Here is a 12,726-nt window from a genome sequence, read left to right as displayed (position 1 = left end):
ATGTCCTTCTGTGTGAATAAAAATATGGATCATGCAAAGTATGTAATTTTCTCACTGTGTCAGGGCGTCAATTTGTTCTATCTATGGAGTTCTAGCTAGAGAAAAAGACAGTAAGCTACAGAGTGAATGGTTTCCATAGAGGAACATGATATGTAGGTAAGAGCAGAGAGTGTCTCATGGAAAAAAATTCCAAGACTCACACAAAGTAAATAACCAAAGCCATTATCAGCTGAACCCATAAACTGTAATAAAAAGATAAATTATAACAAAGCTGTCACAATTATCAGATCAATTTACCCAATAACTTTCCTAATCCTTTTCACATACATTATTCTAGCAAAATACCCAGATGTAATGATTACAGGAAATTTTCAAGTCTATTGGCAAAGGCTCAGAAGACTTTGGCCCACTGAAAACCTTTGTGTATTAGCAGAAGCTGTGTAAATGGGCCATTCTGTACTTATAAGGAAACACCTATTGGCTTCAGTTCAGTTTTTAAGTGACGCTAAGGAAAATTTCTTACTGGTTTTTATTGACTATGAATTGCTCTTCCTGCTTAATCAGAGCACATGATTTGTAAAATACAATGCTTAAGGGTATATAGCTAACTATTTCTCAACTACAAAATGGGGGTTGATACTATTACTAAACATGGAGATAAAATCTGACACTTTTTCAATTAAGAGACTATTTTATTTTTATAAAAAAAGGGAAAATATGCAATTTATATCACATAAAAATATTTTGTTGCTGAGAAAATAAATACCACATCATTTAATATTTTAAAATTATTTGAAATAATAGCATTCAGCTATTGGTAAATTGGCACATAATTAATTGATGCCTTAAGATTCTGTAACTAAATCAGGTTGAGATACTTACTTGCCCAGTTTTGATACACAGTTAAATACAGGAAAACAGAAAGAAAAGTCTACGTTTTACAAAAACTACTCTATATAAAGCAAAAGTTATGAAAGTATTATTTCACCTGCTATTGCTGTCAGATAGCTCTTTAAAAATTTAAACTCCTTTATAGGAAACATTGTTTTTTTTTTTTTTTTTTAGATTTGAGGAGGAATCTGAGAAAGGTCTTTAAAATATGCATTTATTTGTATATAATCCTAATCGTCAATAGGACTAAATGAATACTGACAACATAGCACTAAAGTGAACCAGCATAGTTCATTAATTTGGACATAAATTTGAGATAGCTATGGGTAGTAATAAAGTGACTTTGGTATATGTCCGAGTATAAATAGGAAAACGCTAAGAACTTGAAACAGAAGAAATTTAATGTAGGAAATCAGTTACAGGTGTGATAAAAGAATTAAGATGCCCTCAGGCTGGCAAGGCAACCCAGAATTTAACTGCAGGAAGCCACCAATCCTATAATGAAGAACAAGGAATAGAAGTAGTTTTCAATCGAAGTCCAGAGCACAGGATCAACCGGGAGATGCAATTATAATGGGTCTAGCAGGAGGGATCCGGAGAAAGAGTAACAAAGTATTGAAAATGCCGACTGAGGCCCAGAGGCAGGAGTATGCTGGCTGCCTCTCCCTTCTTCCACTCTCCAATGTCCCACCAGTGCCGTCCTGTGTGAGAAACAGCCAGAAGCCAAGACACATGAAAATCTGGAAAGTGCAGCAGCACAGACTCAGTATCTCACATCCCTACAGCTTCCTCTTACCAGGATACAAAGGTGAGCAAAGAAAATGGCAGAGAGGCTGCCAGTGCAAACACATCCAGGAAAAGCCAAGATTATTTAGTAAACTGTATAACTTGTAAGCCAAAGGCAGGTGTTTCATGTATCCCCCATATATTAACTCTTTTTTAGTAACTGAACAGTCAGAATATGGTAATAAAGTTTCTAGGAAGTTTAAACTTTTCCTTATAGATTATTTAGATTTTTTAAAGGAGTAAATATTGATTTCACAAAATATGGTGAGAAAAAATTTGCACTTTCATCTTCTTTAAATTTTTATACCACTCTCTAAACTTTTTAATGCCAATGCACTCTATTTCTTTTTGGTTGAAGAGGGAAAAATTCCATAAAATGGAAGGGCAAGAGAAGGCCATAGACCTGAGAATAGACATATATTTTCACTACTGTTCACTGCAGAAATCTAGTAGGATGAGGCAGTTTCCCTGTGATCTGCCTGGTATTATAACCAGAAAGGAGAGCAGGTAGAATCACATCTCATGCTTGACATAGAAGGCTGGACAACAAAAAAGTTGGAAATCAGACTTAGACATTAGTGCTACAGTTTCACTAAAAAGAAGAGTATGCCTAGAGAGACTGAGTTCTCCTTCAAAACCTCCAGCTTCTTTGCAATTCTCCCCAGGATTCCTGGATTGAGGAAGTGAAATTTTATCAAACAGCCTTCCATCAAAACTTCATATCTGAGAATAGAGTTTTAATAGCAACCAGGTGGTCAGTGAAGGATTCCATGGGCCTTCTGTCCTGTAGACATTTGGCCTACATAAATCTCTCTCTTTTCTAGAATGAGTCAACTGATGGAAAAAATATCCAATGAACTGAGGTCTATAGACATATCTTCAACAGTAAAAATAATATAAAAGTATAGTTGTGAAAAAAATGTATACTTGAAAAAGCTTTACTACAGGAAAACTGAAATACGTTTTCAAAACTTTCTGCATTGAGTTAGTAAAAATTTCAAGGAATCATAGACCTTACAAAAAGAATGAGTGACTATTTCATAGAAAAGATGGAAATAAAAAGGAAGTTTGGAGAGATGAGAAAATAATGTTATTTTTAGTAGGAAACTAGAAATTCAATGGAAGAATAGAAATCTGCATAAGATACTGAGGAATAGAAAATCAAATCAGTGATGTAGTAGAACAAACAATAGATCTAAAATGAAATGGAATATGATAGTAGGACAATTATAAGAGACATTATAATAAATAGAATTTAAGTTAGTAATCTACTATAAGAAAACATTGTATTTCTGAATGAGAAAATAAATAAAAAATTTAAAAATTCAATATTGTAAAAGGAATTAACATATTCTTCAAAAAGGGACATCCGAATGGGATTTTTAAAAATTTCCTACATATTTACCAAGAAAAGGTAATGCAAAAAATTCTTACACATATTCTTGTACTTTTTTTGATTTCTAAAATATAAATAATTAACCCAACAGCCGAGAAATTTAGGTACAAGAGTTTAGCCTTAATATGTCTTTGTGTCACTAGTGCCTCAAACTGAACCTGCCTTTTTATTCCCATCTTATAGATGGAGATACTGCGATTTGGAAATATTTAAGTAACTTTTTCAAAGTCATGCAATCCTTGCCCCACAAATGTTCACTTGGCAAAGCTGGGAGGATCTATCGTGTTAAATAAGTTAAGGGCTAGATTGTTGTCAAGATATTTCATGTATGTGTTGGGCACATGAAATAATCATAGCGTGGAGGCAGCATCTCCAAATGTATGAAGGAAAATGATCGCGAAAATAAAACAAAGAAATGGGTGTTTGTGTTCAACTGAAGTGCCAGCTGGTTCCACCCAAAGAAGCTCACTTTGAGAATCAATGGCAAGAAGACTGAGCTGCTGGAAATTATTCCTTCTGAATTCTTGGCATAATGAGTGTAAATAACTAAAAACTTGTGGTTTGTAAAATAATATGTTAAATAGTACACAAGGACTTATAATAAAAAACAATCATCCCATGCTCTTGCCCTCCTAATGTCTAATTACCTTAGCAGGGTTTTTAGCTGCTTTGTTTCAATTCTTCTGGCACACGACATTTTTTCCTCCAAATATATAGTTATGTAACTATAATAGAGTTACCACTCTTTTTACATCTCTGTTGGCTAAATTTAACTTTTAATAGCTAGTCAAGATATTTGGAAACCATTGAACTAATGTGTTTCTTGTTCCTCCTATAGCAATTTAATCACCATAGATTAAAGAAGAGGGGTTATCAAATGGGATATAGAAAATAAGATGCCGACGGTGTCTTTGCAAGACAAGAAGGGGAGTAAATGAAAGTCCTTTCTAGCCAGTAAATTTTGGACAACAGTAGAGAGAGAAGCAGTAGAAACACCCATTTCCACACTTTCCCCTAGCTTCCCACCACTGGGGATGCAGGGTGGACAACTGTGGGAAAACCAATGACAGGGAGTCTGTAGAAATGTGTTCTTGAACAAGCACAGCCAGATAGGCATGGAGGCACAGTGTGGTTAGGAGAGAAAGTGTGTAATTTATGACGTCTGTGTCTCTCTAGACTACTTTGTAATAAAGAATTGATTCACAAGTTCCTGCATGTCCTGTGGAGGACAGTGAAGTAGTTAAGATGCAAACCAGCTGGCCTGGCATGGGGGCTTCAGTGGGGAGGCTTGAGATGTCTGGATGTGTGAACTGAGCCAGAGGCTGGAGGAGGACGTTGCTGAGACCTGGAGGGATGGCAGCGCAAACAGAGCCGAAGTGGGCTTCAGTCAGAAGGAGAGAAATTCAACAGGTCTGTCAGAGCTAAAAGAATAAAACACAATTCTTCAAGGCAGACACCGGCAGGGGAAGAGAGTAGCGTACCCAGCACATAAGGAACAATCCTGAGGAGCCCCAGGGACCCAGAGAATGCGGCACAGGAGCTCACATAGCCCTCTCCTGCTGAGAATCTGTATCAATTTGGTGTTGGATAAAGAAAAGTATTTGAGGGAAAGGAAATCTTGAAGACAAGGCATTTCTGTGGAATAAATTGAGTTACTGAAAAGAAACAGTTTAAATTGGAAACAATAGATGTAATAGGAGCTTTGCTAAAAAGATTAAATCAATTTTAGAAGGAAATAACTACATGGTTTTTGTACTGCTGTTAAGTGGCAGCATGGTAATATTTTCATACAAATTATATGTTTAAACTTCTAATTATCGCTCAATCAATATCTTGTACTTCCTCAATTTGAAAGATGAATATATTTTCTCATTTGCGTTTTCTTCCACCTTTTTCTTCCTTTCCTCCTCCCAACAGCTGTCTCTGTACTTTTACAAATATACAAAGTAGATAATAATTGCAATATATTTTTAACCATAATTAAATCTTTATAACTTTTCCTAAAAAAACTGATTCTAAAGGTAGAAACTTTGGGAGTCCTCTTCCTGTTTGATCTGTGTATCACTTGGAGTATATCTGATCCCCTGAATGGAGGGCCATTGAATTCCTTTTCCAATTTGGAGAGCATCTTTATGTTTCAAGTCCGGAGATCTTGCATTGCTTTTAACTGTCCTGGAGTTTTCCCTGGTTGCTCTGTAGACCTGCTGGACAGTTGTACAGCTAGGAACTCCCTTCATTACTCTCCTTGGTTAAATCCAGTGTCTCTATTTTATGTTTACACCCTCACTTTTTTTTTTCAGAGTAAAATCGTTAAATAAATTACTCAGAAAAAATATGTGGGAGATAAACATTCTAATGCTTTGTACATGTCTGTTGGTATCTTTATTTTACCTACAGAATTATTAATGAGGTAGATGGATGTGGATTTCTGGGCAAAAATAGATTTCCTACATGTTTGAAAGCATCGTTTCATTGTGTTTTACCTGTAGTATGTCAGGTGGAAAGTGAAATGCCAATGCGATTTTCGTTGCTTTGAATATAACCTGTTTTCTCCCTCTTTCTGGATGAGGTTTTTCTTGCCATACTGATGTTTCACATTGATATGTCTAATGATAGGTCTGCTTTCATTTGTCCTGCTATAGCTTGGTGGTCCCTTTCAATCTGAAGGCTTGTTTTGTTTTCAACTGGAGGAAACTTGCTTATTTTATTTATGTTTAAAATGACTTCACCTGCTCAATTTACTGGTTATTTTTCTGTTTGTTGCATCTCTCAGATTTTCTAGTCCCAAACTGAAAACTACCCAAATACCTATCACAAGTGAGGTTAGTACCACACAGAGGAAATACAGGGGAATTCAGTGGAATGAATGCAATGCTCTGAAAAAATTTCAGAAATATAATGTTGAGCGAGAGAAAGCAGGCATGAAAGAATACATAAAATATGCTTTCAAATATATGAGGTTACACAAACAAACATAAAACTAACTTATGCTGTTAGAATACTGATAATCTTTACTGGGAAAATAAAGACTAGAAGTAGCAGAAAGGTCTCTGGATGTCATGTTGCCCTGTTTCCATATGTGGGTGCTAATACACAGGTGTGTTATTTGCAAAAGTTCTTCAAGCTGTATACTTTATAAATACACTTTTTCTGTAATTATACTTGAATACAGAGTTTAAAAGAGTAACAGTAAACTTGTAAAACTAATGTTTGCAATATATTTGACACAAAATACTCATTCTTTAATAGTTCAAAGAAAGCTCTTAAAAATGAAGAAGTAAAAGATAACACTCCTTAAAAACGTATAAAGGACAATAATTTTTTGTTTAAATCACCAATGAATACATAGAAGTGACAAATAAACATTTCAAAAAGGTTAAAACTCACTAGTAAATAAATAAATGCAAAGTAAAATTGGTATGGTATATACTTTAAGTTGGTCAAACGAGAGAAATTCTCACGTTGGTGAGGTTTTGGAAATGTGAACACTGACAATTGCGGAGGAGATTAATGCTGGTAGAGACTTTTGGGAGGATGAATTGGCCGTGACAGCCAAAATCCAATCCCAAAAGTGGATACTCTGTGGTCTGCAATTAAACTCTAGAAGCTTATCCTTAAGAATTCATTGTGGATATTTATAAATATTCTACTACATCAATCATTTATCAAAGCCAATTTATCAGAGTTAATTTTTTTTAACAAGCTAGCCCAGCAATGAGTGATGGGTTAATCAATTCGTGTTAAAGTTTTACAATAGAATCTTGTGTGGGCTTTAAAAATGATGCTGCATATGAATATTTCATTACATTGAAAGATGTTCAGAATATATTATTAAGGAAAAAATTCCAAATATGCATTTTTTGACACTTCTCCCCCTCTCCCCGATATGGAAATGAAGTAGAATAGAACAAGTGAAAATGCTAGGTTTATCTCTCACAGGTGGATTATCCATAATTTTATTTCAGTTTTTGATACAGGGTCTCACTCTGTTGCCCAGGCTGGAGTGCAGTGGCATGATCATGGCTTACTGCAGCCTCAACCTCCTAGGCTCATGAAATCCTCCCACCTCAGCCTCCCAAATAGCGGAGACTATAAACATATGCCACCACATACAAATTATTTTGTTTTGCTTTACTTTTTGTAGAGGCAGGGTATCACTATGTTGCCTAGACTTGCCTTAGTTTTCTTAATTTATGTTGCTTTCTGAATTTTCAAATGTTTCTAGAATGAACAAAAAAGTATTTATTATATTTAAAAGATAAAGGATCTTCTAAAAATACTAATGCTTTGCTTTAAAAGATATATTATTCAGATTCACAGAACTTTTTTTGCCTTTCTATGAGAAAGTGTTTCCATTATTTTCATTCATAAAGTTTCTGATGCCAACTAAAATCATTTTAATTTACATATGTTAAAGAGTTGTTTTTATTCCATTCAAATTTAAGTAATTATGTTTTGAGAAAGAGTAAGAAACAAGTAAAGAAAGAAAATCTTGTCTAATTTACTGAGAAAAAGTCAAATTATATAATCTCAGCACAGAAGCAATGAGCAGACAGATTAATTTTGGGTTTCTCTGCCAATTAACCATGAATACTCCATTCAGTTCCTGAGTTAGGTGCAGAGATCAGACATGACACTGACTAATTATATGCAGGCTAAAGAAAAGCAGGACTGAGACTTACCAGGCTTTGGAGCCTCTCTAACTTCCTTAGATGGTTTAAGATTTAATCAATGGCATACGTCAGGCCCTAGAGGGAATGAGGTTCCTAACTAAAAGCTAAAAATTCAGTTATACAATCTTGGTAACAGTAGAAAGTGTGATATTGAAAGTTAAGTATTATAATTGGAAGTCTAATTTTCTTTAGACTTTTTGCAGCATATACATTTCACTTAATTTTCCATTCATGTGCAATAAAACTACTGATGTAAAACAGTTGTGCTATTGCATGGATGCTTTTAAAAGTGTATTCTACAAGTGCATAAAAACCGAGATAGTCTCCTGGGAGAGGCAAGAGGGAAAGTGCAAGAAGCACTATCCATGAAGGCAGTTCTTAGAAATCTATATATTCCAAAATATTAGTTAACAGTGCTAAGTCAGCCAATTATATGGTGTTTCCCCTGAATTATCTTTTTTTACCCTCTGATTCTGTAAAGTGTCCTAATTATGTAAATATAATCTAATTTACTCCAACTTTCAAATAGTTAACCTAACATTTAATCTCAATCTATGTTTGGGTAGCAGGTATGAATCTCGGTCTATGTAATGTTTCACTTTCAATATTACTTAAGATTCATTTTTATCTCCCATTTTGTCAGCTGAAAGAAGTTTAATCTCAGTTAGTTCAGGGTTTACCTACTCCTGGGCCTAGGCTCTCATTAAGCTCCCAGAGGCTGACAGAGTGCCAAGTCACAGGAGGGGAGGGCATCTGTTACTCAGTGTCTCCCTCTGTCCAGATGGCACTGCTGGGATGTGTTTATTCCCATCTGGTCTTTAGTCATTGGTCTCTGTAGGTAGATGCTGAGTCATCCTTTGTCCTAAGCAGTAGGCCTTTTCAGTTTTTCATCTACTTTCCTACCCTTCCCACATACTCTTTTGGGTTTTAGTAAACTGTGAATCTGACTAGGGTCATTATCACTTTGGTACTACTCTGGGATGTACAGAATCATACTGTCCCCTTGGTGTGGAAATTTCTGTCACTTTGTATGGAAAACTCTGTCTTCTGTATCTCCGTATTTTTGCATGTAGGGATCAAGCTGACTCTAATCTGTACAACTACCACATAGAGATTTTGTGCATATTAAAAAATGGAGCCCCCTCTGGGCAGATCAGCCCTGAGAGCAGAAATGCCCTTCTGTGGATGTGCTTCCTCCAGGTGGTATAGCATCACTCAAGGCACATGCACGTGGCTTGCTGAGTGGAAATGCAAGCGGGATTGCTTTCTTCTTTTCTTTTCTTTTCTTTTCTTTTCTTTCTTTCTTTTTTTTTTTTTTTTGAATACAGGGCCTCACTCTGTCACCCAGGCTGGAGTGCGGTGGTGTGAGGCATGGTCATGGCTCACTGCAGCCTCAACTTCCCAGGCTCAAGTGATCCTCCTACCTCAGCCTCCAGAGTAGCTGGGACTACAGGTATGCCCCACTACACATCTGGCTATTCTTTGTACTTTTTTGTAAAGGTGGGGTTTCACTTGGGTGCCATTTTGCCCAGGCTGGTTTTGAACTCCTGGCTCAAGAAATCCGCCTCCCTTGGCCTCCTAAAATGCTGGGATTACAGGCGAGCTCCATCATGCCCAGCCACATGCTGGATTGCAATCTCCTTACTCATCAGGTCCCATGACTCAAAGTACATTTCTTTTTTTTTCTAATACCCCAAGTCTGCCTCTTTATTCAATACACAGTTGTTTAGAACACAGGTGTTTAGGCAGCTGTCAGTATACCCAGCAGTATAATAAACATATTTATCAATTATATCCAAAAGGCAATTGATATATTTTTGTTAAATGCCTTGCTGAAGTCAAAATGCACAATGTCCTTGATATGAACTTCATTTCAAGTCTAATACTCTATTTTTAAAGTGAGACTAGATTTCCATAACTTTTGATAGTCCTCATTATTTCTTTTAATCATTGATAGATTTTATAACTGCTCATAAAACTTTTAACAACCTTCTACAGTTTGCCTTAATTTCAATATCATGCATACAAATATAATATTACTAGAAACAAATTTTCTGTCTTCATTGCCTTCTGTAAAAGTAAACATTTTCAAGCCCCTCTGATTTGCAAGGAATTATGGTAGATACTATCTGATACATGTGAAAAGAAAAACCCACCCAATATGGCATTTTCGAGGGTGTGAGGCTCTGGGAAAGGAGTTAAAGAAGGAAAATTAAATTTATTTGTCTGGGATATTATAAAATGTTATTTATTTGTAAAAATATATAATTTTTAGGTCTGTGATATTTTAGGCATATTTCATTATGTTTATTTTTCCCACCAGATTCATGTAGTAGGTATTATTATTTTTATTCTCATTTTATGGATGACAAAATTCATACCATGAGAGGTTATACTACCCAAAAGCATCGAACTATAATTTCACACAAATCCATCTTCTGCCAAAATCAATTCTATTCTATTTAATAATAGTGCTCAATGTTAGTGTATTTAATATTAGCTTATTAAGAAGCACATTCATGGGCCCTATCTCTATAAATAGAGATGCAGTCAGTCTAAAGTAAGCACTACAATCTAATTTTTAACAAGTATTCCAAGCGATTTTGATGGAACTACTCTTTAGATCATAGTTTGAAGAATTGTACTAAAACATATGGCCTCAGAAATGACAGTCTTGTATGGAATTACCAATGCATATATAATCATAATAAGAATAAACTGAACTAATTGTACAATGCAGTTACAAAGCACCTTAGAGAACTAGAGACAAAAACTTTGGGTGATATGTGGGTAGATCTGGAAGACATTTAATCTGCACATTAGAAGTTGGCTTTGATTTAACAGGAAGATGAGATAGAAAGGATATGTGCATATGTTTAGAGACAGTAGAAGAAAAATGAAGTTCAGCATGACTATAGGTTGTGGTGCAAGGTGAGAGGTATAGAAGATAATATCTTTTGCAATTAGATTGTACGTGGGACATGCACTCAAAATTCATCTATGCAAAAAAAATAAGCTATTTTAGAAAATGTGAATATTCTATTTTTTTAAAGGACCATAGTGATGTAGATTAGCTCTATTTGCTTCAGATGATAAAAATGGAAGTATTAGGAAGAACGAATGAGGCAGGGGTTATAATCCACTTTAGAAAGTCTTGTTTTACACCATACATGTATAATAATCTGAGAGAATGGAAAGTGAGCAGAATGCAAGGGACAGATCTCAAATGTTTTCATGTTAAAAACAGCCAAATGTGTTGATTGACATAGCTGCTAAGGAAAGAAAAGAGACTTACATATTTCTTTAACAGAAAACTAAGGTGGCTAGAAATGTGGTGCACAGACAGTGGGCAAGGGATCCTGATATCAGTGGGTTGGTGAGTCAAATTTAAATATAGCCTGCAAACCCAGACTACATTTTCAAGCCTTGCAAGGCTTTGAAGTAAATAGAAATAAGAAATAATAACTTGAGGAAAACCTGGGGTAAGGAAAGAAGGTGATTTTTTTTTTTTTTTAAGAACCGGGGAAATTTTGTGTGTTTATAGACTGAGATTGAGATAATTAATTAAGACACAGGGTGAAATTAGGGGGTAGATAAGGAAACAAATGATTAAACAAAAAGAAGACAGAATGAAATTAGGATGTTAAATGAGGGAAAAGAACAGAGCTCTTTAAATACAAATAATTGCCATGAAGCAGTCCGTGTCAGGTCTTGGAAGATCTCATTTAATTTTCACAACAACTTTAAGGTAAAAATTTGTGAACCCAGAAAATCTGAGACAGGTTTCAGTTAATTTAGAAGGCTTATTTTGCCAAGGTTGAGGACGTGCCCGTGAAGCCTCAGGAAGTCCTGATGATTTGTGCCCAAGGTGGTTGGGACACAGCTTGGTTTTATACATTTTAGAGACAAGATATCAATCAACATATGTAAGAAGTACATTGGTTCTGTCAGAAAGGCGGGACAACTTGAAGCAAAGGCAGGAAGACTAGAAGTGGGAGGGAGCTTCCAGGTCACAGATAGGTGAGACACAAACAGTTGCATTATTTTGAGTTTCCCAGTAGCCTTTCCAAAGGAGGTAATCAGATATGCATCTATCTCAGTGAGCACAGGGATAATTCCAATAGAATGGGAGGCAGCTTCACCTTAAGCAGCTTCCAGCTTGAGTTTTTCTCAGTGATTTGGGGGGCCCAAGATATTTTCCTTTCCTATTTTTTTACATTTATTTTAAATTGGAAGAAAATGAGGTGATAAATAGTTGGTTTAAGATTATCCAGTAAGTGCCGGGCGCGGTGGCTCACGCCTGTAATCCCAGCACTTTGGGAGGCCCAGGCGGACGGATCACGAGGTCAGGAGATCGAGACCATCCTGGCTAACATGGTGAAATCCCATCTCTACTAAAAATACAAAAAATTAGTCGGGCGAGGTGGCGGGCACCTGTAGTCAGCTACTCCAAGGCTGAGGCAGGAGAATGGTGTGAACCCAGGAGGCGGAGCTTGCAGTGAGCCGAGATGGCGCCACTGCACTCCAGCCTGGGTGACAGAGCAAGACTCCGTCTCAAAAAAAAAAAAAAAAAAGAAAGAAAAAGATTATCCAGTAAGTAGCAAATCCATATTTTTTTTTACTTTTTTATATTATTTCTTTCCTTTGTGTCACAAGGCAAATAATAATGAATGATAAATTATAGAAAAACATTTGAAAAAGGGGAAAATAATTTGAATTTGAATTCAATAATTTGAAAATAATTTTGAACTTTTTAAATAAACAAGATAAAGTCATTTGCTTATAGAGTTGGCTACATCTAGAGATTGGCAAAGGTCTAAATTACTGGGAGGCAGTTATTGAAGAGATAATTAATTTTGGATAAATAATAAAATAATTTGTTGTTAATATTGTTTAATCAGTTGCAGTTAGATTTTAAGTTTGTAACAAGACCAATTTGTGCAATAACATGAGTTTTCTCCTGTTATACTTAGTCATTTC

This window comes from Mandrillus leucophaeus, unplaced genomic scaffold (assembly GCF_000951045.1).
Source record: "Mandrillus leucophaeus isolate KB7577 unplaced genomic scaffold, Mleu.le_1.0 Scaffold594, whole genome shotgun sequence".
Taxonomy (NCBI): Eukaryota; Metazoa; Chordata; class Mammalia; order Primates; family Cercopithecidae; genus Mandrillus; species Mandrillus leucophaeus.
Note: the sequence above shows the minus strand (reverse complement) of the source record.